This window comes from Acartia tonsa, chromosome 1 (assembly GCF_053477335.1).
Source record: "Acartia tonsa isolate MP-2025a chromosome 1, ASM5347733v1, whole genome shotgun sequence".
NCBI classification, from domain to species: Eukaryota; Metazoa; Arthropoda; class Copepoda; order Calanoida; family Acartiidae; genus Acartia; species Acartia tonsa.
The window spans coordinates 31,662,701-31,675,417 of NC_137260.1; the positions used below are offsets into that span (position 1 = coordinate 31,662,701).

General features: G+C 33.3%; 1 protein-coding gene and 1 long non-coding RNA gene across 5 annotated transcripts in view; one reads left to right on the forward strand and one right to left on the reverse strand.

Moving 5' to 3' along the window:
• EloB (transcription elongation factor elongin B) overlaps positions 1-12,717 on the forward strand; it is a 178,932-nt gene that overhangs the window by 149,742 nt on the left and 16,473 nt on the right. The window lies entirely within an intron of this gene.
• Positions 1,513-11,655, reverse strand: LOC145317327 (uncharacterized). Of its 3 annotated transcripts, none has more exons than XR_013878970.1 (5): positions 11,545-11,655; positions 7,992-8,051; positions 4,518-4,659; positions 3,147-4,146; positions 1,513-2,557 (listed from the first exon to the last, which is right to left on the reverse strand). It is a non-coding gene; the product is annotated as an uncharacterized LOC145317327 (long non-coding RNA). The 3 variants fall into 3 exon arrangements; XR_013878971.1 differs by having other exon boundaries at positions 1,513-3,319; positions 3,543-4,146; positions 11,545-11,654; XR_013878969.1 differs by having other exon boundaries at positions 1,513-4,146; positions 11,545-11,652.

Below are 12,717 nucleotides of genomic sequence, written 5' to 3' on the forward strand. Positions count from 1 at the left end.
ATGCAAGTGTTAATGATTGCTTGTCCTACCATTTCAGAGCTTTGCTTTTATGGATTTTGTCATCTTTGTTGTATTTAGACAAGAAGTGATGGAAGAAAGGACTTTAATTTTAAATGTTATTTCGATATGTTATAGTAATGATTTTGCACGTAAAACGCACACCTGAAAAGAAATATTTAAGGGCTTGCGATGTTGCTGTTCGGATTATATTCAGGACAAATAAAAATGTTAATGATTGCTTAACCCTTACAGATCGGGCCCCAATTCCCACCTTAATAGATCGGGGAGGGGGTCATATTGACCCCCCCCCCCTCTATCTCGGCTTCTGTTACAGATAAAGACGTAAATTTTTTTTCTGGTGGTTCATGTGTATTTTTAGAGAAAATTACTTTTTCTAGTCATAGCGGTCAGGCCGCTCCTTAGCCGCTTTTTAGCGGCCAGCCGCTAAATTTTAAAACAGCTGTAGAGCGGCCAATTTTGCAGCTAGGATGATCAAATTTTAGGACGAACTTTTATTTTTCATAACAAAAAAAATACTTTTTCTGATCATCGCCGAAAAACGGCAAATAACGGAAACCGTTATTTTCGGCGGTTACGGCGATAAAACGGCGGTTGGCGGCGCCAATTAATATTTTTATCTGTTTATTGTTGCTCAAGAATTTACCAAAAAAAATTATAGGTCTCTAGCTGTAATAGAAGCCACGATATTCATGATATATGTCTGTAGTAAAAGCCAGACAATAATCGGCCATAAAGTCGGTCAGGGTGCGGTCAAACGGTCATAACACCACTTTTCTCATAAGGTCATTGATATCTTAGTATTCACCAAAAAAAATTTAGGTTTCAAAAGTCATAATGTAGAAATTAAGATTTATATAAAATTTTGGTGCTACCCAACCGACTTTGACCGGACACCACGACCGACACAGACCAGATATCCTAATAAAATCAACTTTTGCCGACGCATAATTACTAAACTTAAAAAGTCATGAAGTCACAGCTCTCCATCTTACCTACAAAAAAAATGACATTGAAAAAACTAGAGGGGGGGGGGTCAATATGACCCCCCCCCCCCCCCGATCTGTAAGGGTTAAAGGTTTTCGAAGTAGAAATCAAAAAGTGGTATTATCCTCTCAGGATTTTTACTTTCAATTTTGAATTGATTTGAAGACATTTTTATCAAGAAAATTTCTTATTCCTTAAATCATATTTCTTGCGACACAACCTATTTTTAAGAGATATTATTATCGGAATGCTGATGTAATTATATCAAATTATACCTAATATACCTATGTAAATTTTATTTCTTTTCCCAATGGTGAAATTGTCGTCCAAGATCGGGGAATTGTACCTATGCAATCTTTGGTAAATAAATTCGATCTTAGACAAAGTAAATTTTAGAGTAATTTATAAATTATCATTGCTAAAAAAAACTATATCAAAAAGTAATTCTTAACAGACTTACTGAGATATTAGGATTGTAGAGTCGCCACGCTTTAATTAAAATATTACTTTCTAAATGGTGTATTTATTTCAATCAATAAGTGTATTACATAACAAATACTTAACAATTTAGAATTTAATACACAGCTTTCTGGATATTAAAGTGAGGGGCTGAAGGTATCGGCAAGCAAAACTGGTTTTAATTCTATGATTTTTATCTTAATAGTCGCTGAATATTGTGTGTAATACTATGTTATACATGGTCTTCAGTATTACAGTTTGATAATCCTTATACTAAAGTAACAGGGTGTTTGTGTGTCTGTACCAAGGATCTCGCTAACTGCTGAACCGATCGGGTTCTCCTTAACAGGGTAGCTTCTCATAGGTCTCGGGAAGGTTTATAACTACTTCTTGGGGGGTGGGACACCCCAAACCCCCAAAAATCCCCCCCCCCCAAAAAAAATTGTTTGAATTTTGTTTAATTAAAATTAAAAATTTCGCCCCCCCCCCCAATTTTTTTTTACTTTTTCTTTTAAAATCTAAAATAAAAAATTTCAAATTGGGTTATTAAATTCGACTCTCTCCTTCTCAAGTGCCCCTAGAGGCCTCTAGGGGCGTAGCCGCTAGTCCTTATAATAAAGTAAAAGGATCTTAGTCTGTGTGTCTGTTTGTTTGTCTGTTTATTTGTACCAAAGGATCTCGCTAAATGCTAAACTGATCGGGTTCTCCTTAACTGGGTAGCTTCTCATAGGTCCCAGGAAGATTTATAACTTTTCTTGGGGGGGTGGAACACCCCTAACCCTCCCCCCCCCCCAAAAAAAAAATGAAAAATAACCCCTCCAAAAAAAAAATTTCCACCTTCAAAATTTTTTTTAATAGGTAGGTACTTTCTCTTAAAATCTAAAATAAGAAATTGGGTTATCAAATTCGACTCCTCCCTCCTCAAGTGCCCTAGGGGCCTCTAGGGGCGTAGCCGCTAGTATATTATATATATGAAGTAGCTGTGCAACTAAATAAAAAATTCAACAAAAAAACTATCACGAGAGCATTACATAATTGAACATGAATTCACAGGAATAAAGGAACAAGACAATATAAAGAATTAAAGAAAGAGCTCAAATTAAGGGGGGGGGGGGGGGTTGATGCAACCATTTTGTAATCAATGCGCATATGTCGCTTAGAATTCGAATTTTGTTATGAAACTTGGCATGCGTAATCTTTGGTAGATCTATTTTCCCTAATTTAAACAAAAAGTTGTAGAAGTAACCGATAGCGGCTTCGTGTTTAATGATGCCAATTACCATTTTTTTTTCAATTTCTAGTAGCAGTCGCTACCGGCTAGAACAAGATGTAAACGGCTAGGAGAGGCCAAGAGTATGATGTTTAGATAGGGCTTGTGACATTTTTATGGGAAAATAGCCGAAAACGGCCTAACGGCTGAGCCGACAGCCTTTACTTTTGCAACTTTTTGTTCAATTTAGTGAAAAGAGACCTACATAGGATTTTCATAACGAAATTCGGATTCTAAGTGCCATTTGCAAATTAATTACGAAATGGTTGCATTTAAAATCCCCCCTTTACACACCTTTACTTCCCATAAAAATTATTATCCACTTTAAGGTGGGTAAGATTAGATTAATATTAATTGTACTTAAAAAAAAAAATTTGGGAACCTAATAGAATCTTAATTGAATTTTACAAACCATAGGTGTCAAAACTTAATTTAAATCTACAAAGGAGCAATTTTGTATATTGAAATTGTGGTTGTACATAAATTTTTCGTCGATTGTCCTAACCCGTAATATACCTGGGTACTTTTATTAAAATATTTTTTAAAATCACAATGAAAGATTGATCTACAACCTAATGTATTTGTCTACTCAAAAGGAAAAAGTAAAGAATAACATCAGCGGTTTCCCCTAAAAGCGCCTAGTCAAGCACAGATTATCGCCAACCCCCTTCCCCTACTTTGAAGTAAATTGGAAAAAAGGGGGGTTGATTTTTCGTTTGTTTAGGTCAGGTTAAGTTATATTGGATACTGTATTCCCGTAGTAGGGTAAAGTCATGGGAATACATGCAGGCACTTTTAGGGAAAGCACCGATAAAGCAATTGACATTAATCAAGGAAAGCAAGGAAGAAACGATAAGGGGTAGTTGCACAAAGTGCATTTAAACTTGAATTTATTGAACTGCATATTTTTTTATGTTCAATAGTTTAAACTACCTACATCTTTTTGATCTATAGGTATTTGAAAGAATTTAAATTTTCTACAAGGTAGTTTTAAAAATATCAAGACTTGAAAATCATATTTTTTGGATTTTTGCATTTTAAATGGCTGTCCTGTATTCACAAAAACATTCTGATGACTATTTTGATGGTGTCTAATTGATTGCTATTTATTGTAATAAAAAATTAATTATGTTAGATGATATTCTTGTAATTTTTGCTTGCAATCAATCTTGTCAAATGCACTTCATGCAAGTATCCCTTCAATGGAAATATACAAACGTCATATGATTTAAATCAGTTTTTAGCGAAAAGAAAAAAGAACATTTTAACAAATAACTACTGCTTTGGGTAGGTGTTCGTCCCGGTGTCCCCGCATTTGGTCCCATTTGCCTGTGTAGTCAGCACATTCTTGCCAAAGTTTATCTAGATTTGTGGGCAGGTGAATGACGAGTAAGGTTATCCTATTGACATTCCTGAAAGTAAAGATATTGATCAGGTTGTACAAACTATCAGTGTATAAAAAAAGCAGACTAGACCATAAAAAATGCATTTAAATCTTAATTGATCGAGTTAGATTTAAGTGCAATAATATGAAAAGAATTTTCACTAGTTTTAAGTTCAAAAATTGGTTTTAAATACCTAACAACTTATCATTTGAAATTACTCTTAATAATATTGATTAGGTACTTTATCTGACCCCTGACTATAAATCCAAGCTACTTACATCTATTTTTTCATTCTTTTAAATTGACCAAAAATCTCTACTTCATTTGTCCATTCATTCGGTGTCTACCGTTTTTAGCTATCGAATGCTGCCCGTCTATCTATCTATCTAAAAACTTACTTAACAGTCCCATTGACAAGTCCCACACAGAGTCTCAACACCTCGCTCTTGTCTCCTCTGGCGGCTTGACCGCCGACTACAGCTGTACCTCATTCAGACCTTTGCCACCGCCTTAAGGTTGTTCGTTGTCAACAACATCAGCCTAAAAAACACAGAAGAAATAAGTTTAGTATCTTTGGTAAAGGGAAAGTTGCATGAAGTGCAAAAAATGATTTCGAGCAGAAGTTACGAGTATACCATAAAACATATATAACTTTGTATTACAATAAATTAGGGTTGGCAATCCAATCCGGAATCTGTTCAATTTATGGAAATATTTGAATCCGCAATCCGTTATTTTAATAGCGGATTCGGATGTTAATTGTTAAGCTAAAATCAGCATCTTGAGTTTTTTTGTCTAAATATATATTTTAATTTTTAACAAAGTTAGGTTAGGTTGAGTAAGGGTTAGCAAATGGGCGATGTAGGGTCTAGAAATAGGAGAAAAGCTTTTGTAAAAGTATGAAAAAACGCTGCTTTAGATTCTTCCCAGTACCCGATAAAATTTAATTCCCTAATTTATTTTAAAAGGGGCCTTTTAAAATATTGCTAGAATCCGAGATCTGAAGATCTGGAATCCGTCAAAAAAAAATCCGGAATCCACGGATTGATCTGTTTCATTTTTGGGCGGATTTTTGTAAGCATTCTAATCCAAATCAGGTCCAAAAATTGGACGGATTGCCAACCCTACAATAAATACCAAACAATAAGATATCACAAAAATAGTCAATGTGCTGTTTTGTGAAAATAAGCCAACTATATCCATTGTATATATCACAAGAATACGATTTTCATTTCTTGATATTAAAACTACATGGTAGAAATTAAAATGTAGTTCAAACTATTAAAAAGGGAAAAATTAGCAGTTCACTAAATTTAAGTTTAAATGCATTTCGTGCAACTACCCCTTTAGTTATTTTAATATGTGTTTTTTTGTTTTAAATAAAGACTTTTTGCAAGACCTTTTTTCTTTTGAAATGAATTTATTAGTCCCAGTGTAGTATTTATATATTATTATATACAAGTAATAGGGTGTAAGTCTGTATGTCTGTATCTTGATAAATACTGGACAGAGAAGGTTTTTCTGTACAGTAAAATTTATCATAGGTCCAGGTAAGGTTTAAGGTTTGTAACTTTGTCAAAGCAAATAACCCCAAAAAAGAGTTAAAGCACTGAAATTAGGCATAGCATTTGCTTTTTCCGTGGGGAGACGGCGGCAGAACTGCTGTTTTTGCCGAAAACCGCCGTAAATTTTTGTCTTATTTCAAAAACTGCCATTTAGATAATTTTTAACCTTCTGAGAGAAACTTTTTTTGTTCAGTTCCAAATTCTTTAAAACAACAGCCATGCCAAAGGGATCTATCCACGAACGAGAGCAAGTGATTCTAAGCACCTTCCAGCATTTATCCATAGTATTTTTTTAGTGAATATACTAGGTTTAAGTTTATTATTTGGTTTATCGACTAAAAAGTTAGGTATCACCATGGTTTTATATAGGGTTGGCAATCCGTATCTGAATCTGGGATCCGGAATCCGCCTAATTTTTTGGCCAATTTTGGAATCTGAATCCGGAAACCGTTTTTAAATAGCGGATTCGGATTCTTAATCCTTATACTAAAGTAACAGGATGTCTGTTTGTCTGTGTGTTTGTACCAAAGGATCTCACTAACCGCTGAACCGATCGGGTTCTCCATAACAGGGTAGCTTCTCATAGGTCCAGGGAAGGTTTTCAACTATTTTGGGGAGGGTACCACCACCCTCCCAAGAGAAATCGCCCCTAGAAAAAATAACCCTCCCCAAAAAGAGACTTGAACGAAGCATAAACCAATTATTTCTCTAATTAGATATTTCAAATAAAAAAAAAAACATTCAAAGTGCCACTAGAGGCCTCTAGGGGCGAAGCCGCTAGTTGGTAGACTAAAATTAGAGCCTAGAGTTTTTAATACTTGTCATTATTATCATCTATAACACAAAGTAGAATGATGTCTGTCCGTCCGCCTGTGTGTCTGTCTGTCCATCCCTTAAGATCTTGGTAACCACTGAACCGATCGGATTCTACTTTTCAGGGTATATACCTATTGGTCCTGTGGTGGTTTTAAGCTATTTTCTTGGAGGATGGTACACCCCCAACCCCCCCTCTCACAAAAAATTTTTTTTTTGTTTATTGGGGAAGTTGGTTCACAGCTCCTAGAGGCTGGGGGCAAAGCCGCTAGGTATATATAACATCTTTTAAAATCTTGTTCGATTCTCGGAAGTGAATTATAGAAAACACCAAGAACGTTAATTTTTAGGACATATGTAGCAATTAAATTTTCAATTTTTTAAAAAGCCTTTTAAAATATTGCTAGAATCTGGAATCCACGAGAATCCGCTATTTTTTTGGACGGATTCTTGTAAGAATCTGAATCCGGTCCAAAAATTTGACGGATTGCCATCCCTAGTTTTATATGAAAAAAAATTTAAAAGCAAAGCATTTTTGGTGCAATATTATCAAATGTTTTGATGTTTCAAACTGCTTTTTAAAGCTTTTACACAAAAGTATATTATTTTGATTAAAAATGTTTATGTAGAAAAAGGGTTGGTACCATGTAATATTGTAAACAGTTTAATCTAAGTACTTTTGCAATTTACAGCATTTAATGCTTTTCTGCCGTGTTATTTTATTTTGTCCTTTGAACTCAAAAAGCATTTGATGATATTGGATCAAAAAACGATTTACATTTTAAAGTTTTTTTCATATAAAACCAAACTTTTTAGTTGATAACTAGTATATTCACTAAAAAAATACTAAGGATCAATGCTGGAAGGTGCTTAGAATCACTTGCTCCCGTATGTGGATAGTTCCCTTTCATTGATGTAAACCTTTTTTAAAGTTGAGTTGTAGTTTAGTTTCAAAAAGTACACGACCGCCCCCTCCCATTTAAAAAAAATTAGGTATACCTATCTTGCCAAATTACATTACATAATTTTCATTCTAAGTGCTATTTCCCTTATGTTTCCACCAAAATTGGGATATTTGGAACTAAAAATTATATAGGTATATTTAATATTTCATTCATACTTGATAGCGGTATACAACATTTCTTATGAAAAAATTAAATTAAGCAAAACTACAATTTACTTCATTACTAACTAGAGGCGAAGCCCCTAGAACCTCTAGGGATACTTAAGGTTAGAGGGCAAATTCGACCCGGCTACCTCCATCTTTCAATTTGAGTTTTAAAAAGAAAATACCTAGTTTATTTTGGGGGGTAACCTTTAATTGGGAGGGTGAAGATACACTCCCCAATTATAGGTAAAAACCTTCCCTGGACCTATAACAAAATTTATTGTAAAGGAGTACAATATCAGTTCAGCGGTTAGCAAGATCCTTCGCTAAAGACAAAAAAATACTTTATATAATAGGATTACTACGCAAGCATCCAAAAACAGTACCTGCATCTGGATGTTCATCTTCTGGGCGCTGTACTATGCCTGGCTTTCTGACTGGGTCAGCTAAATAGAAAGAAAAGTATGGCTACATTTTGTAAATTTAGTGAATTAATGCATTGGTAGCAAGTTTATTAGATGAACCATTCATGTATCCTATATCAAAATAAAAAATCAATGACCTATTGGAGAAAAAAAGCACGAAGTGCATTTAAAGAGTTAAGGTACTTTGAGTAGTGTACTTAAATATGCCTTAGTAGAATATATTAGGCATTGGATAGATATGATTATGTGTAAAAGAATTTTTAACTTTGACCTGACCAAACTTTTTTTGTTTGACAATAATTCACAAGAGTTATATAAAAATGAACCGAGGTTCCCTTAGGGCAAGTTCTCTAAAGTTAAAGAACATAAAAAATAACATCCGGTTCTTCATAGGACAGGTTTTCTATGGATAGGTACTTTTAAAAAATAAAGAAAACCATCTGGTTTCCTGACGATATACACATTATCTCCACAAACTAACTAACCATACAATATAAACATATTTATATATATACTCCTTTGTAAGTTTTACATCAATATTACAAAAATATACATATCATAGAATACTCTTGTACCTAATTATTTTGTTGTATAAAAAGTTAAAAGCTCTAGGTATTAATTAGTAAACGCGATCAAAAGTTGTATCAAATGATTTTGCCATAGGTATATAACATGTAAAAACTTTGAAAATAAAAATGAAAAAGTCATTTTTTTTTAGGAAAATCCCTGGCCAAATCTTTTAATTTTAATCAATAACTTTATATTATGCATTACTATATTATTTAAAAAGAAAAAAATTAACAATATTTTTTAAAATGCACTTCATGCAACTATCCCTTTTAAAAAAAAAAACGATGATTATGTTTCATTACTAATACTGCATATAGGCATTAATTAGGGCATACATTGACTTTACATAAGGGGAGGGGTAGTAAACGGTGCCGTTTATTTGTAATCTGTGAGTAAAATGGACAAAATATGGAGGTAGATTTTGAAACTTGGTACATAAGCCTTGTGCAATACGTACTAATTGTAAATAAAACAAGGATGACAACATCCATAAGTAGCGAAGCACAAAAATTCGTGGATGGGACTGACGGTCATAGTTGTTTTCTTCAAACGACGGGAAATCTAATTTTGATATCTTTAACTGAAAAATTTTGAAAATCGATCCATAAACACAAAAGATATGGGGGAAAATATAAAAAATATAAAAATAGCCAAAAACCTGCAAAAAGGCAGTCTGACCGTCATTGTTGATTTCTTCAAATGACGGGAAATTTAATTTTGATATCTTTAAGTGAAAAAATTTTGAAAATCGGTCCATAAACACCAAAGATATGGGGAAAAATGTAAAAATATAAAAATAGCCAAAAACCTGCAAAAAGGCAGTCTGACCGTCATTGTTGTTTTCTTCAAAAGACGGGAAATTTAATTTTGATATCTTTAACTGAAAAAATTTTGAAAATCGGACCATAAACACCAAAGATATGGTGGAAAATGTAAAAAATATAAAAATAGTCAAAAACCTGCAAAAAGGCAGTCTGACCGTCATTGTTGGTTCTCCAAACGACGGAAAATTTAATTTTGATATCTTTAACTGAAAAAATTTTGAAAATCGGACCATAAACACCAAAGATATGAGGAAAAATGTTGAAAATAAAAAAATAGCCTAAAACCTGCTAAAAAGCCGTCCGACCGCCATTGATGTTTTATAGTTAATTGTGCTCCTTAATGGTGGGAATGTTGTCAAAAAATTTCAGCTCTCTATCTTTTATAGGAGCTGAGTAAATCCCATTTCCCCCATAGCGTTACGGACTGACTGACGGACTGACGGACGGACAAAGTGAATTATAGAGTAGCTTCGCTACAAAAATTCTTTATATTAGGTTAGGCAGGGTGTCGGAGCCGTTTAATTTTGATGCGGCTCCGGCTCCTACCTTAAAATTAATATATCAATTTTTGTTCATTATTGAAATTGATAAAATAAAATAAATAATATAAAATATTTTGCTTTTATTTGATTAAAGCTATATAAAAGTAGAAGGATGTGTGTCTATTTGTTAAGTAACAATAGTTTTTCAGTTTATTATATGGAAATAGACCGTTGCCAATATATATTATTACTTTAAAAAATCACTTTTAGCTAATCTGGAGCCGGAGCCGTTTTTAACGAAAAATACGTCTCCGGATCCACCAAATATGTTGCTGCTCCCGGCTCCCAGCTCCGGCTACGAAACACTTACACTTAACCCCTGTAGGCATCTCCCTTATCCCTATGGGGTTGGCCTCCGATTTGCCGAATTATTTTAATTAATGTCCTTAAGAATAGACACAGTGTTTTCGAGAAGAAAAAAAAACAATTAAAGTAAGTCTCTACACAAAAATAGACCAAAAAGCCTAGAAAACCCATTTCCGCAGTTCTTCTTACCAAACCTAACCTAAAAATTTTTAAAAATGGACTTTTTTCAATTTAGATCTAGTACCTAATAGACTAGGCATATGCACCAAGTTACAAGATTCTAGATCAATATTTAGCCCATTTTGATCACGGTTTCCGAACAGAATGAACGTAGTAACCCCTCCACCCCACCGCCCCCCTTAAATATTACTTTCAGACAAATAAATGAGAAATTGACATGATACACAATTGTTTAGGAGTTTTGTTTAACAATAACAATATTTAAAACAAGCGTCCTTATTTAATACAAAAATAGGAGAAACAGATATGTAGATGGAATGAAAGAGTAGAATAGCAACATAAAAGTAACATTTTCGAATACTATTTTTTTAATATTAATAAAATCTAGAGAACCACAGATTCCAGAAACTCGTGGTACCCCTGATTATTTTTATATATGGGCACCTAAGAACTAATAGAGTAGCCATTAAGTTACTAAGTATACAAAGCTATTAGCTTTCGATGTTAGATTAAAATACAAATATCTTGTTTATCTATCAAAATTTCCTTGAATTTAAAAAGGAAAGAAAGGGTAGGTAAATAAAGTTATGAAACCTAGAATTAAACAGTAACCCTTTAATCTTCTTTAAATGTGCGCGACAATTTTACAATAGTATTGACTTACTGCCGGGTTTCATTGTTTAGAGCTAAAAGTTTAGTTCTAATATTGTCTTGATATAAAAATTTGAAGAAGTGTGAAAAGTTAAAATATGTAATCATGCAATATATTTAGTTACAAAAGTATTCATTTTCGATAAGAAATGTATATTTAGCAAAAGGAGTAAATTGTAATAATGTAAACAGTTTGATTAATGTACTTCTGCATTTAACAGCATTTGATGTAATAAAAAACAAAAAGTACTTCAATTAGCAGCTGGAATCACTTTAGAGCTCATTCGATCGTGGATTGTCTCCTTTTTAATCAGCCTATATATATACACCTACAATAACTGACGGATTAGATTCATCTAAATCTAATTTAAAAGGTTTTTTTTGTTGATTGCAAAATATGCTAATTGAAAGAGTAGGTATTTTATCTAATAATGAACTTACATCTATAAGGGTTCAAAGAAGCAAACGCGTCGTAATCCATTTTTACTTTCTGAAAAAAAGTATCAATCAAACCTTATAAATTTTAAAATATCATTCAGTAGGTAAAATATTGCAAATGTCTTGACATATTTCAAAAACCAAATCATAAACAATTCACTATATGCTATTTGAATGAAATAAAATATAAAAAATTCACAACCAAACTATGTATATCAAAAGCAACGTCAACAAGCATACGAACACTGAACAGTTGTTTATTTACATTTTACATATTTACCGGGCAATCAGCTGTCTTTGTGTATGTGTGTGTGCGTGTGTGTGTGCGTGTGTATAGACAGGCCAATACGGACGGAATCAGCTGTCTTTGTGTATGTGTGTGTGTGCGTGTGTGTGTGCGTGTGTTTAGACAGGCCAATACGGACGGAATCAGAGATGTGTAGATATGTGAAATATGCGTTATAAGCGGTTTGAATCGCTTGGTCTCTATCGAAGACCAAAAAAATTTAGAATTTTTTGGCTTCATTTATTTTTAAAAACTATATTTCTGTTATCTTAAAATTTATAATTTAAGCATAAATCTGTAGACATTTGTATTGTTTATAGGTTCTAGTAAATCTTTTTTTTATTTTTCCTCCCAAAAACGAGAAAATTATGTTTTAAAAATCATCTATTAGGGCAAGAAGTCTATAAGCAAAGTAAGAATATTAAAAATCTATCTCCTATATACCTAATAAAGGAAACTGAATATAAATTGCACTTTTAAATAGCCGTTTTATTGCTGCACAGTCTCTATTACCTCGATTTTTAATTTTCATCCTATATCAAGAAAATTATTTTTTAAACAACGCTTCCTTAACCACCATTTTTTGATCAAGAATATTGGTGCTAAAAATGAAATCTATTAATTTTTCTATAAAAAAACTTATGGGATTACAAAAATGTAAGTGGTCAATGTTATTGTATTAAGCTAAAGCTTCTACATGGGTTCTACAAGAACCATATTAGCTACCTATACCCTTTAAAAAGAATCTCTTAGCTCATTTTGTATAAAAATGGTTCAACTTTACAGTGGCGTGCGAACCGAAGGGGGCGTTTGGGGCAATCGCCCCCCCCTAGCAACCAAAACGCCCCCCCTGCCCCCCCCTAGCGACCGCCCCCCCTGCCCCCCCCTAA